Source organism: Homalodisca vitripennis, chromosome 2, assembly GCF_021130785.1.
Source record: "Homalodisca vitripennis isolate AUS2020 chromosome 2, UT_GWSS_2.1, whole genome shotgun sequence".
NCBI lineage: Eukaryota > Metazoa > Arthropoda > Insecta > Hemiptera > Cicadellidae > Homalodisca > Homalodisca vitripennis.
The window spans coordinates 198500632-198514860 of record NC_060208.1 but is presented as its reverse complement, the minus strand read 5'-3'; positions in this window follow the sequence as shown (position 1 = coordinate 198514860).

The window sequence follows — 14229 nt, the reverse complement described above, 5'->3', positions numbered from 1 at the left end:
TATATATATAAAGATGGCAAAATAAAAATAAAAAGTTCATATTTCTTTAAAAATATTGTGTTCAATATATTCAAATCGTTTTGAAAGATCGCAGAACTGAGATATAGTATGATGCTTTTTGCCAATTGAAGATAAATTGTATAAATTAATTTAAACACTGCCGAGGTAGGTGGTGAGTTTGTTTTTAAAACTATTGATTTTTATACAAAATGTTATTTTTTATAATAAAATGTTTCATGATTCTGACTGCGATTACCTTTTATAAAATTTTTGAAACTAGTGGAATAAGGGCTATTGGACGGTAGTTTGTAATTCTTCTTATGGATACGTTTAATTAGTGAGTGTTTTAGTTTTTCAGGAAAAATTCCATTTGAAAAACAATTAATAATGATAAAAACTAAAGGATTTGATATAAGTGAGTCTGATTATTTTAATATATGAGGCTGGACTTCATCTCATCCCCATGCTTCGGAATTTTTAAATTATGAATGATGTGAAACACTTTCATTAGAGTCAGTGGGTATAAAAACAAAGTTGGATAAATTTTGTTATCTTTGTTCAGAGACTTAATTACATATTTTTCGTTTGGTAATAATAATTTACTTATGATAATAATAAATCATTAAAAGAATTGGCTATTTGGAAATTATTGAACATGGGAGATTTACTAATAATTCAAAATCCTCATCCGCATTTTGATTTGTAACTTGCCAGTTTCTCTATTAACTACCTTCCACATCTTGTGGCATGATCTTCGCATCCAATATGAATATGTCATATGTTATGTTTTTTGAAGCAAGAATAACTTTCCTTAAGATATTACAATAATGTTTATAGTATTTAGTGAGCTCAGTAGTTTTTGCGCTTCATATAATTCTCGTTTTATCGTTTTCATTCTCATGGTTATCCAAGCTGCTGTATCCTTATTGTCTTTTGCGGTTGAGAGTTTTAGTGGGAAGCATTTGTTTAACATATTTTAGAAAAATTGAATAAAAGTAAAAAAATTTAGTCATATAATGATCGAAAATATTCAGTTGTAATTCAAGGTTATATACAAATTACTAATATTGTAATTATTGAATCGTTTTGTAAATAATTTGATGTAACTTTTTATAGTTTTATTTTGATTCTGTTTTATTAAGGGATATTCCACTTACAGCACTTGATGAGCAGACAAAGAAGGCTCCACCATTTTGCATACATCGGGGTTGAAACTTGTGATGATATTATCTATACATTTTGACGAAACATTTGTTATTATAGTCGCGTGTGCGAAATTTATTTTCTAACGAAATAGGCGATAAGGTTTTTTAAGGTTTGGCATAGTTTTCTATTAAAAAGTCTATATTAAAATCTTCAGCTATAACTATGATTTTAAGTTTTACAGAGATTAGGGTGAGCGCTTCCTTGAGATTAGATAAGATATTTAGAAATTTGCACTCAGGATATTTGTACAAAGACATCATGAATAAAAACGTGTTACATTCTTTAACAATCACAGCAACCCTGTACTCAAATGTGGCCTCGATATATTCAATCCGATTTATATTCTTTACCGTGTTAGTTTTATATTTGATTTAGCTACTATAGCGGTGTCTCCTGTCTTTTGTTCCGAGCGTGAGAAGCAAGAGACAAATCTGTAGCCAGACAACGTATGCAACAACGGAGCCTCCGTGTAAACATCAGTTATGGTAGCACACTCACCCGGCAAGTGAGAGTCCCGGCGGAGCAAGTACTTTTTGTGACTAAATGTATATTGAATAAATAAACAATAATAATAAATAAATAAATATAAAGACAGGGTTAGGAATTGTATTATTTTAACACTTATAATGTTGTAGCCAACTATGATTAGTTTCTCGATATATTGCCCAGACAGTCGCCATCCAGGGCAACACATGCTTCTATCTCCACCATGAGTGTCATGTTGTTTCTGGTCTGTCCTAACAAAGTGTTGTCAGTGCAATGTGTTGCGTTGTGAAGTGTTCGGTCATTGACTGAAGTGGTTATGGGTGAAAAAGGTGTAGGTGTTGATGTTATATGTATATGAATGTCTGAATATCATTTAGAGACTGGTGTAAAAAATCTCAAAATAGATTCTCTGAAAGTTCCGCTAAGTTTGGTATTTTAGCCTTTTCATTTTCTGTACCATTCAATTGAATGGACACCTAAGTTTGGAATTTATCACTTTGGCTCTTGATTTTAAGGTGCTTAATAGTTCTTAAGCTGAAATTTGAGATCTTATGAAATTATGAAAACCTAAAGTTAGGAAAGGCGATAAAACACAATTTTGTAATAACCAAAGCGAATGTCATAACTATTATTCCAAAAATACACCACATTGCATTACACAGCTTATAGTTATAACATTTAAAATTTATTTAGTCAACATTAAACTAACCTATTCCATTTCAGTCAACCTTTTTTTCCAATTTTAGAATGAATTGATATAGGAATAAACATCAGTAATTTGATGTGCCAACATAAGAAACTACTTTAATATTTTTATTTAAAACTTATTAAAACATATATTATAAAATAAAATTGTAGCATAAGCAATCAATTTTAGTTTATATTTGGGAGATGATCTAATTTACACCTTATATGATCAAACTTAAGTATTTATGAAGAGGTTTCTGACCTAGAAAAACTGGTTCTTGCTATGAGAGGGTTAATGTTAGACAAGTACACAGATTTTTTCATGATGAGGTTTCTGACCTAGAAGAGCTGGTTCTGGCTATGAGAGGGTTTATATGAGACAAGTACACAGATTGTGTCATGAAGAGGTTTCTGACCTAGAGGAACTGGTTCTGGCTATGAGAGCGTTAATGTGAGACAAGTACACAGATTGTATCAAATATACGTTCAATTGTTTCTGGATACATTATTAATAAAATATTGCATTCTTTTACAAACTTTTACATAATAAATACTATTTATAAATCTCCTCTACAAGCAATCTGCCTATTATGAAACGTGTTTAGTTGGTCATCAATACCAAGCTGCACATTAATATTTATCAATAACAGCACCATTATTGAGGAACACAGATTTACGAATAGGACTGTAATGGCATCAAAGCGTACGTCAATAACTCCAAACTGCGCAGAATTAAAACTATTTAAAGTCTAGACTCTCTTTAAATGCTCGGCCAAATTACACGCACCACCATCATCAAACTCGTATCCTGTTGAGAGTAACGCTCAGCCAAATCCCATTGAGTGACATAAACAATTATCGCACTCCAATGTAACTTCTGTACAGCTTCATGGAAAATTTGAAGCCCATAAATTGATTTTGTTTTCGAGTTATCATGCGGACAGACTTATAGGTAGAAGCGAAAGCCTTATAGCTCCTTGAAAGATAGACTTCGCTATCCTCCGCCAAACATATTTTACAGTATTTTCTTACACAACAACTACCTTCACAAGAGTATAAGTTTAAAAAAAGTATGCTTTCAAAGCCTTTCATACATACATCTAATATAGATGGGGTTTAGTTAGTAAAAAACCAATAAAATGTATCTTGTGTCCTAATAAAATGTTACAATACATCGTACTGATTCTGAAAGCAGGATATACAGTGTTATTGTAACCACCATGGTTTCATAATTACTCAGATGTAAAAATTTGTAGTTTTTAGAACAAAGCTTTACTTTCCAGTGACTGCAAAACAAGTCATTTCCATTTCAAAGGTCAACATTTCCCTTGACTTTGTCGGTTAGCGTCTCACACTGCATAAATTACTCGACTTATTTCTATAAAACATACTCATATGGACAGTTCACTTTGGTCTTAATGAGAGATCCATTTCAAAACTTTTGGTATAAAACTCAAGTTTACAATAATGAATATAATATTTGTATAACATACTGATTTAAACAGAAATTACAATGCTTTTTAGCCCTCAAAACACTTTCGTAATTTGAAGAATTATATCTTTACTATTATTTGGTAATATAATGATATTTGTGAGTGTTCTGACATTTTAAAATATTCTTAGTGACACTAGTTAATATAAGTCCTTTATTATTTCAAAAATCCCTCAGAGCTACAGCTCATTGGTCTATAAAATTGCAAAAAATCCCATTTAGGTGTCTACATTTCATTTGCAGAATATACCTATCTAATTTAATCAAGTTTTCTTTGCATATATTGTTTTATAACAGTACAATAATATATTTTGTCAATTTATAACTTTTTTTACATTAATTATTTAAAGCAAGAGTAAGCTTGATGGGAAGAACTATTAATTCTTATTTCAACAACCGCTGTTGAGAACATAGGAAGAAAATGTCCTGGCAAAACAATTAGAAGATTTAGTAAAAATATAATTTTAAGTGTACGTTTTAGCAAATATTAAATACTAGAACATACCTGCGGCTTCACCCGCAATTTCTAAGCAATATTCTGTGTATTCGATTGAATAGATTCCATGATTTCAGTTACATTTTTACTATTTTAGACCAATGTGGGGTAACTCCACAGTAACGTGATGAAAGAACTTGTGATGACCATATGACAAAGTTCTATGGTATTTAAAAAATGAAATTGAAACATTTAATAGGAAAAAGAATTTGGTTTGCTGGGACTCACACTTCGATCTCTCAAAATATATAATTTGGTAATGAGGTTGAATTCTGAACAGTACAGATTTCCAAATTGTATGGATATAGATATTGTTATTGAAAATTAAACCCTAGTTGTTATTCGTATGTAACGTATGATATATGATGCAGTAAAGTAAATGTTCTTACTTCCCAATCCATATTTGCTATATAGTACTCTTGGATGCGATGTCCCCTCGATGATTTTATTTCATAAAAAGTGCTATTAGTGTCTCACGTATTGCATTGTGACTTCATTTGCCATAATCACGGACTCACTGCGCTCGTTTGTTTCCTCAAACTGTGGTCACGGAGCGAATGGTTTGTTTAACAATGCTAATGCCCAGTCTCTCCGTTTTTTGTCATTTAGCTAATGTAAAGTTACCACCCCACATTGTCTAAGGGAACAAAATTAAATAGGCCTACGTTACAAGTACCCATTTCCAATCATTTTCAATAAGTTAAATCTAGTATAAAGTTATTGTTTTGCTCTTGTTGATACGATGACGAAGTAATAAGCGTTGTTACTACGAAGCTTACTCAATGCTTTCACTCTATAAATGTGAAACATTAGAAATAATGGTAAAATTAATGGTACGTACGGTCGTGCTTTCATAAAACAATGTTTTCCAAAATCAGTTTATTACAGACTATTAAAATTTACATCTCGCAACCTTAGAAACCAACATGTGAGTTTTAACTAATTTAGAGACCTGTAAGACTTAGCTGGAAGGAAATTTCTAAACAATAAATAATAGGCCTATATTCATCCTAGGAGTTGTAAGAATGTTCATGTATAATTTCACTACGATCGGTTGAATAGTTTACGCGTGAAAGCAAAACAAACAAACTTTCGTACAGCAAATATATATATACACATATAATCCAACATATGTATATATATATATATATATATATATATATATTCCTGACATGGGAACAAGACAATAATCTCAAATATGAAAAATATACTGTCTGGCGTAAATCATATTGGCTAGAAATATACATTTTTGAATGATGTTCTTGATCAAGGGCAAACTCAACATTGCCATCTAAAATATAACCCGAACCGGATGTGCTCATACAAGTGTAAAGCTTACGAAAAGGTGAGCGAACTGCGGGTAAATGATAGTATGATAATAAACGTATCCTTCACTGATTCCAGCAACGCAATGTGAAAATGTAAAACTTTTTCAGTGAGTTTGTTAGTCAACCATACTAATTGGACGTTATCAGAATAGTTCTATTGTTTGCAAAATTGTGTACATGCTACTATACAAATAATTACGTTTCACGGTAGAATTAATACATGGCAGGAGTACGCCACACGATTTGTCGCGAAACATGTCTTGCTGTCACGCATGCGACATTTCAAGTCTATAACTACATGTGTTAACATGTCACGTGTTAAAATATCATCCGGTTGTATTCAGTTTGTTTACTTTATTTTATGGTTTCTGAAAAGATTTCATCTTGGCTTCCCATAATACCGATGTCAAAATGTTTGCTTACGCTCATCCAAATCCCTTGGTGTGATATGCAACATCAGAAACTCTTTGTTGCTTATCTGGAAATCAAGCTTCATGCAAACTTTTAAGTCTATAAGTTTGTTCCGACTCGAGATATCATTCGGGAAGACGTACTGAGATATGTTCCAGCCCCCCCCCCCCACCTATGTAATTACTTAAAATAAATAATTCTATTATTAATTTAATGTTTTTTTCAGCGAAGGAATGCAAAGAGACTTGGAGAAACATGAGGATAGTATTTACCAGGAATATTAAATTACCCCCGTTTGGTGGCAAGGCCAAAAAGAAACCATGGCCTCTTCTACAAACTATGATGTTCCTAAAACCGTATGTGACTGCGAAAGGGAACGATCAGCCTAGTAACCTACCACCTCTAACATCCGCGGTTGACGATTCATCGACAGCTGATAACACCAAGGGAGAACGTGTTGACGATGTTGCACCTTTAGAAGAGGAACCTGTTGAGGAAGATGAAGAAACGAACAAAGAGACTGATGCAGAAAATTCCTGTACATTTGAAACTAGGACAATCATATCTCAACCCCCACCCTCCAAAAAAAAGGCCGAAAAGCCAGTCAATGCTGATGCGGTAGTAATGCATTACATAAAGTCGAAAAAGAGTGTCGCTAGTGATAATCCTAGAAAGCAGTTTTTAATGAGTTTACTTCCAGATGTAGAAGAAATGACTGTACCACAATTCAAGAAATTTCGGAGGGAGGTTCTCAATTTTATTGATCAGGTTGCTGAACCAGGATGGTCTACATATCATCAGTCATCATTCAGTCCAATCTCAACACAGTCATGGTCGGGGGAGTCTTCAGAATCAGCATCGACTGCCAATCAGCTTCTACGTTCTCACATCTACAGTGTAGAAGAAAATAGTCAATTGTATACTGAACTGGCACCTTTTATTACGAGTAAACCCTTATAATAAGTTAGTTTTTTGGTTTCATGTTTAATGCAAACTATTTGGAAATAATAACACGGTTTTGACTTACCTCACTGCAATTGTTAATTTTTCCTCAACACTCAAAACTAACCTCCAGTTGGTGTCTTTCCTCGTTATTAAAGGACTAACTAATTCCACCAAACGATCAAAAAGTGGCTTCGACATTCTAAAAAAATCCTTAAATTTGACAGGATCACTGCACAAATGACGAGCTACAACGTAAGTACTGTGTTGACGATCCCTGATCAACGGGTGAACCCAATACTTTCTTCTTTTCTTTTTCTTTAGCCACCACCACAAAATAACCACATCATCATCATTCGAATCCATCATGAAACTGATGGAAACCCGTTTCTGCTGTGTGCATATTTAAATTAAATGGTTTTCTTGAAACCAATATCATGAAAACGGTTTCCTGAAACAGGTTTCTTCAGTGTGCACCCTGCCTTAGTCTATAAGTTTGTTCCGACTCGAGATATCATGCGGGAAGACGTACTGAGATATGTTCCAACCCCCCCCCCTCCGACTGATAACCTTCTGTAACGCTTCACTAATTAGGATTAGATAAATATATTACCATCACAGTAATATGATTGAACTTGGCAATTACCGCAATTGTTAACTGATTCCACCAGACCGTTTATTAAACCGTATTTCAGGGTTGAGTTTCGGATCGAATTAAATCAGACCACTTGGTTAAACTGCGGGCTATAAGCGGCTGTTGGCTAGTGAACTGCTACTGTCACAAATGGTTATGTTCTCCACACTGACACTATATTCTGTCTACAGTTTTGTAACTTGTTTTCCGAGTCGCACAGTTCATAGTCTAAACAATCACCATGAGTTGGTTTTAACGGCAGACCTCAACAATTAAAAAATATTATTACTCTTAATGTAATACAAGAATAACAGTACATAATTGCGAGTATTTCACGTTTCGATCAGCTCCTAATATTACGATACTTATAACTTTATTATCTCATACTTATATTGTAACTGTCAGAAATTCTGACTTAGCAAATATCTTGTCAACGGAATACCAATAATACCTGCAGTAATAGAAACTTAAAAGGTTAGCTTTTGGTTAGTAAACATCTTCAGAATTTTAATACGTAAAGTGCTATTTATGTAACACAATGTTTAAAATGAATATTCAATATTCAGGCGTATACTACAACTGGGCTTCACATTGAAAACATTTCACCTCATTCTGTAATAGAGGCATCAATTTTATTTTTTAAGGAAATGCTGATTACCTTACATTATGCATCGCATTAAAGGTAAACATCTCAAACATTAGTCAGACTGCTGATAAGATGATATCATCAGGCGGTGATTATATAGGAGATGATAGAATCAGATAATATAGAGTATGTGGAAAAAAGCGGGGAAAACTTGTTGGGGTTAAGTTATGTAGGTAAAAGTAAGAAAAAGTATTATACTAATCATAGTTATATTTCGATTTGTTAACGATATGTCTAACAGTTATTAATACTTAATTATTGTATTAAACGAATTTATGGAGTGATTAAATAACCGTGTATATTATTTTGTGTTGAATGTGAAAGCGAACCGAAATACTGCTCAATATTCCTGTTACTTGTCAACAGCATCCGATATTATAACACTTCAACAGCCCATTATATCAAAAGCCAATTTTGAGATTATAAAGTTACATGATACTTATACGTTTACGTTGTGAAATATCTAGTATAGAGAAATACGAACTAGAATTGACAGACTTTCGGACTAGTTAAATATCTGGTCAGTCCATACCAACAAAGTCTAATGTGGATGTACGAGTAAATCAGCTGTAGGTTGTTGAAGTGCCTCACAATGGGAATAGGTAGAATACTATGTGTAACACAATGTATAAAATAATAACTAAAGAAGTGACCTTCACCTTTTAGATACTTTGATACTCATTCTATAATAGATGCCATTGCGTTAAGACGAACATCTCAAACATTATACCTCTGTACATAACGTTAGATTATGTTAGATAATATTAGTAGATGATTATATCAGATGATACTCAGGGTGTAAAAAATTATATAAAGTGTTTTGGGGTGTGATTAATTATATGAAAATATAGAAACTATTTTGTTTAATACTTCGGGTTTTAGCTTCATTTTTCAGGGTCTCCAAGTGTTTATTTTAATTTATACATGCTATTTTATATATATATTTTAACTATTTTATTACAAGACATTTATAAAGTAAATGTAAATACCAAGTACATCATATTGTGTTTATAAATGAAGTATGACAAATAACTCCTGAATATTCCTTGCCTATAATATGCCAAAATACATAAGAATTCTCGTTATGACAGTAAATATGCCAGTATAATAAAACAACAGTTATCGCTCGCTTACCACAATATGACGAGACAACGTTCTGAATGAATGGAAACGTATCCACGCTAACATACTTTACAATTTATCTAAAACGTTAACAGTACAATAAAGTATTGTCAAACAGAGTAGAAAGACGACTCAATCCACATAAAGCAACGGGCAAGAGGAAATGGGAATAGATATTGAACACCAATATCCTTTGAGACGTCTACGTCTCTTGCTACTTTTTGTTATATTGAATGTAGCTTACAATTCTTCTTTTCATACTCACACAGCTCATACAAAATAAAAATGTCTTAAAACTCAAAATGGGGTACAATATAATTAGTACTAGTTTTATAGTTTTTCGGTACTCGGCTGATGCTAAACGAGATGTCAACTAGTTCGTGAGCTCGAAATTAAACAATTGTAACGGACGAGACGGGACTTGGGAATTAGATAATCAGAAAACTAGTTGGCCGCAAAAATCTGATTTTAATTTAATCTTTCACATTAATAATTATTACGATACTATTCACATTCCCTAAACTGTACTTTTAAAATATATTAATCATTCATCAGCGAAACAGTAGGTTAAAAAATTTAGATTTTAGAGGGAAGGGCAAACACGGAGCGACGCGTTACGTTCGAGTACCGGCGATCAACTCACTCCACGCACATACTTTTTCGCTACAAATTTTTATTAAAATGGTGGACTAGACTCCGTACGGTGCTGCTCCCAAACGATTTACTTGGGCGTAACAGAGTCTAGAAACGACACAACTTGGCCAGACACAGGCTGGAGTCAGCAGAATCAGCAAATTCCTCAGCCAGCTGCAGCTAAAGCTGCCACGGGTATCGGGCTACTTCCGCTTAACAACTCAGTTGAGATCAACTAGAATATTCCGAGCAACTATCACTTGGACTGATATCTTACTAAATAAATATATAATAATCACTGTTCCTTATTTCCTTTTAATAATTTAGGTGACGGTAGATATTTTGTAAGTAATAGTACTTACATTTTACTGTTAGGAACAATGAAGAATCGTTGGTTGGTAATACTACAATATAAATACTGTAGTACTTCACTGGTCAATAATAATATTGACCTCGCAGTATCAATTGGTTAGGGGCTTTCTTAATGGGCCGTCACACACCCCTCACCCTTAGACCATGCTGTCCTCAGCATGAGGTAACATAAAACAGTAAGTCCAATGTTCTACAGGTGTCCCTTGTTTTTTTTTTTTTTTTTTTTTTTTTATTCAGGAATATGTTTCAGCTAATCTCAACTGGTATTTAGATATTGAAATAGAAAAAAAGGAAAAAATGTTGGATGTCCTTATCTGGACTCTCTTTCGAAGTTCAATTTGTACTAATATATCTTGCTAAAATCGATGGAAACTTGAAAAACATACGTCGCTCAAGTGTGCCCCTTCCTTCACAGAAAGTCAATAAAACAAAAGCTTCATTAATTCAAAAATAAACTTCAAAATTTAAGGTCGACTAACATATTCAACAATAACAAATTTCGTTTCAGAAATTGAAATAAAATTTAACATAATAATTAAAGTAACATGGTTGTTGAATAGTGACATCTATAATTAATACGCTCACAACAAGAAAGACACTCTAACACTAGGCAACCAAACATGCTTTAAACAACAACCCTTAGTGACACAACAACTATTTGTGGGATTATGGAGAAGAAGGAGATCGTTAATTTTAGTTTCCTACTCCTTTTTTTTGGTCGAGCACACTACAGTGGAATTGCTAAGATCCAATTATTACAAAAAAAAGGTATTTAAGTGTGTCGATTAGGAAATTTTAACCGCTACTTGCCCAGTATAGGTGAGGCCGCATGGGCTTTCACTCGGGGCCGCCGTAGGTCAGTCACCCCTTTAAAATTGGAACAGTTGTTAAGTCACAAGGTCTTACTACTAAAACGAGAATACAAATTTTAAGTTAAAAAAATACCAATATACAAATTGACATATATACTGCCATTAATAGCCAAAAACGAGGCAACTAAAATCCTTATAACAGAACCTAAAGTCGTTGGCATTGCCATACACCTAGCAGTGCCAAAAAGTGTTCACTTGATATTTTCTTAATCTAGCATTTTGAAAACTAAATTTAGAGGCATGCATACGATTAACATAGCAACACATTAAAACAGCAAGTACTATTTAGCTCACTTGAACAGCAAAAATTCACGAATTACAACCTATAGTTTCCTTAAACAATCATCTATATACTATTGGAGTTTGAGTATTATTCGTGAGCTAGTTTAAAATAATATTAAAAGTGCTTGCGTAACATCTTGGTAGGGCTGGCAACGGTACAGCAGTTTTCTTGCTGATGGGGCCCGGGAGATCCCACAGCAAGGCATTCACCACAGTCTTAATTGCTGTGTGCTCATCATGTATTAATAATTTATTTTCTTTAGGAATCCACAGTCCAGTATTGGGAAGCGATAGGAATGGGTATAAGGGGGAGGGGATGCCGGCTTTACCTTTCTGTGGACACCAGATATCACTCATTGGATATTGATCATAGTATTAATTTATGAAAAATTCTCCCTTACCAGCCTCCAATGAAACCCTACGACTACTCGTTACAAATTAATAATACAACGTTAAATTTTTACAATTTTACAAAAGTTAAACTATGACGAAACATGGCAAGATCTTGTTACTTACTAACTAAACCCCTGTAAATGGTCCCAATATTAGAAAAATTCGATTTTCCTGTTCAAGGCCTATGATAAGTGCACCATGGGTCGACCCTTGTAAGTTCACACGGAGACACGTCAATCTCGAAACACTGTCGAAAGTTCCTCATTCAGGTTGAGCTCAACACAATATTAGAATTCACTTACGTTCGTAGGATCCTCATACGTCTGACACATACGTAACGGCTAGTACACACCAAACTTGGATTTCGGTTATGCGATAATACCAGATCCTCCTGGCACGCACTCTCGTTCTGGTTGGTTACTCTCTCTAACGGTCTGCTCATCTGGGACAATCGACTTCCCAAGGTCTCTGAGTTCTGCATCGGTCCGGGTAGCTTCGGGGTGCCGTCGGCTACCTCTCAGGCTGGCACGGAGCAGATTGGCAACTCGTACTCGATATCTCAAACAGATAAAAACAACAATTAATAACACAGTAATCGTAGATCCACTCAATATGACCTGCTTAACTATACGGTGCTTAAAACGATTGACTCGGAGGTGCTGGAAAGTACTCTCTAAAGAATACTCCTTTACGCTTAGAGTGCCAAATTGGTCATCCAAGGCTTGGAGGACCTTCAAAGTATCATTCACGTCCTGATTCAACAGTTCGGTTTCTTCTTTACTATATATTCCATCTACTTCAGGAAAAGTTATCTTTCTAAAATCGCTCGAGTGCCAGGAGCTGCCGAAGAATCGGGCAGGCATCCTGTACCCGTCAGCAATCAGGTCACATCGATCCCGATTCGGAATTTCACCCACCCCTTTCAGAATGGTTGTACTAACGTTTAGACCAGCATCCCGTCTAAAGCAATTCAATACTACTTTGGCTTCACCCGAGGTAGTATAGATCCATCGGGTTGGAGTTCAATTAGGACTGGGGATTTCAGGCCGGATATCAACTTTCTAGTGCACAACGTAATTTTCTCTTTCAGCAAAAGTTCAATTGGACAATTTGGTCGTTGGTGTACATTAAATAATACTTCCGACAGAGGACACACTGTTAAAGGGCCAAAACTACACTCACTTCGGTAATGGTCAGATGAATAAACGGTATAGGTTTGTCTGTCCTTGCTAACTATTAATTTTTGGTCGTCTACTTCCCACTTCACCCATCTTTTTAGAGAAGGGTCAAAAACAGGATAAGTTATTACATTGAAAACTTCATACACTTGGTTATCATTTTTCAAGGGGAGCTTAATGAGTACTCTAAGCTGCGTTTCCGTAGCATACGATTTGATTATTGCAAATTTATAGAAGCTATGGAGGTTTTCTAACTTAACGTCTAAGAATAATTTTGCAGGTGGTGGTATAACCTGTTTTACAGATTTCAGGACCTCTAGGAACTGATGAGGGGGTAATAGGTTGCTAGTCATCCTATTGGCAGCCAAGTCCTCTACAGCTTGGTGAAGTTGATTCATTCTTTGTACAGCAAGGTTAATGGCATCTTTAATTTCTGACAAGGCGCAACTTAATTTTAAGTATTGGAAAAGAGTATTAAACAAACTTGAGAAAACGTATTCTGTTCTTGAGTTTTGAGCCATGTTGTCATGCATCACTTGGTGATACGCTTTCAAGATGTAAATCATTTTATTTATTACCCTCGAATGGTTTAAAATTTCTAAGTGCATGTTATCTAAGACAGTTAATTGATCTTTTGTGTCATGATATATTTCATCATTCCTTATATTGGCATCATCTATCTTACTATTCATAACTTCCAAATCGCTATCGATTACAGTTCCAAACAAGAATTTTAGTACATGACCACCGGCATCAAACAGACCGCGCTTCTTTTAGGTACGCGGCAGCAGAGTGACCAAGTCACTCGTTTTGCCAACGTAGTCGGTCACCATCTTTTGTAGTCCATAATATTCGTATCTGAAACTGGTTTCAAGGTCATGCACTATAGTATGTAAGCTGTTGTTTTGCGAGAGAAGATTTTGAAAAACTCATCATACTGACCTCTTACCTTTACCAAGATTATACTTAGATTTCTGTTTTCCTCTTCCACTCCTGTCAGGTTGTACTGGAGCACCACAGTCCAGTAGCTGTCTGTAAGTAAAACGTCC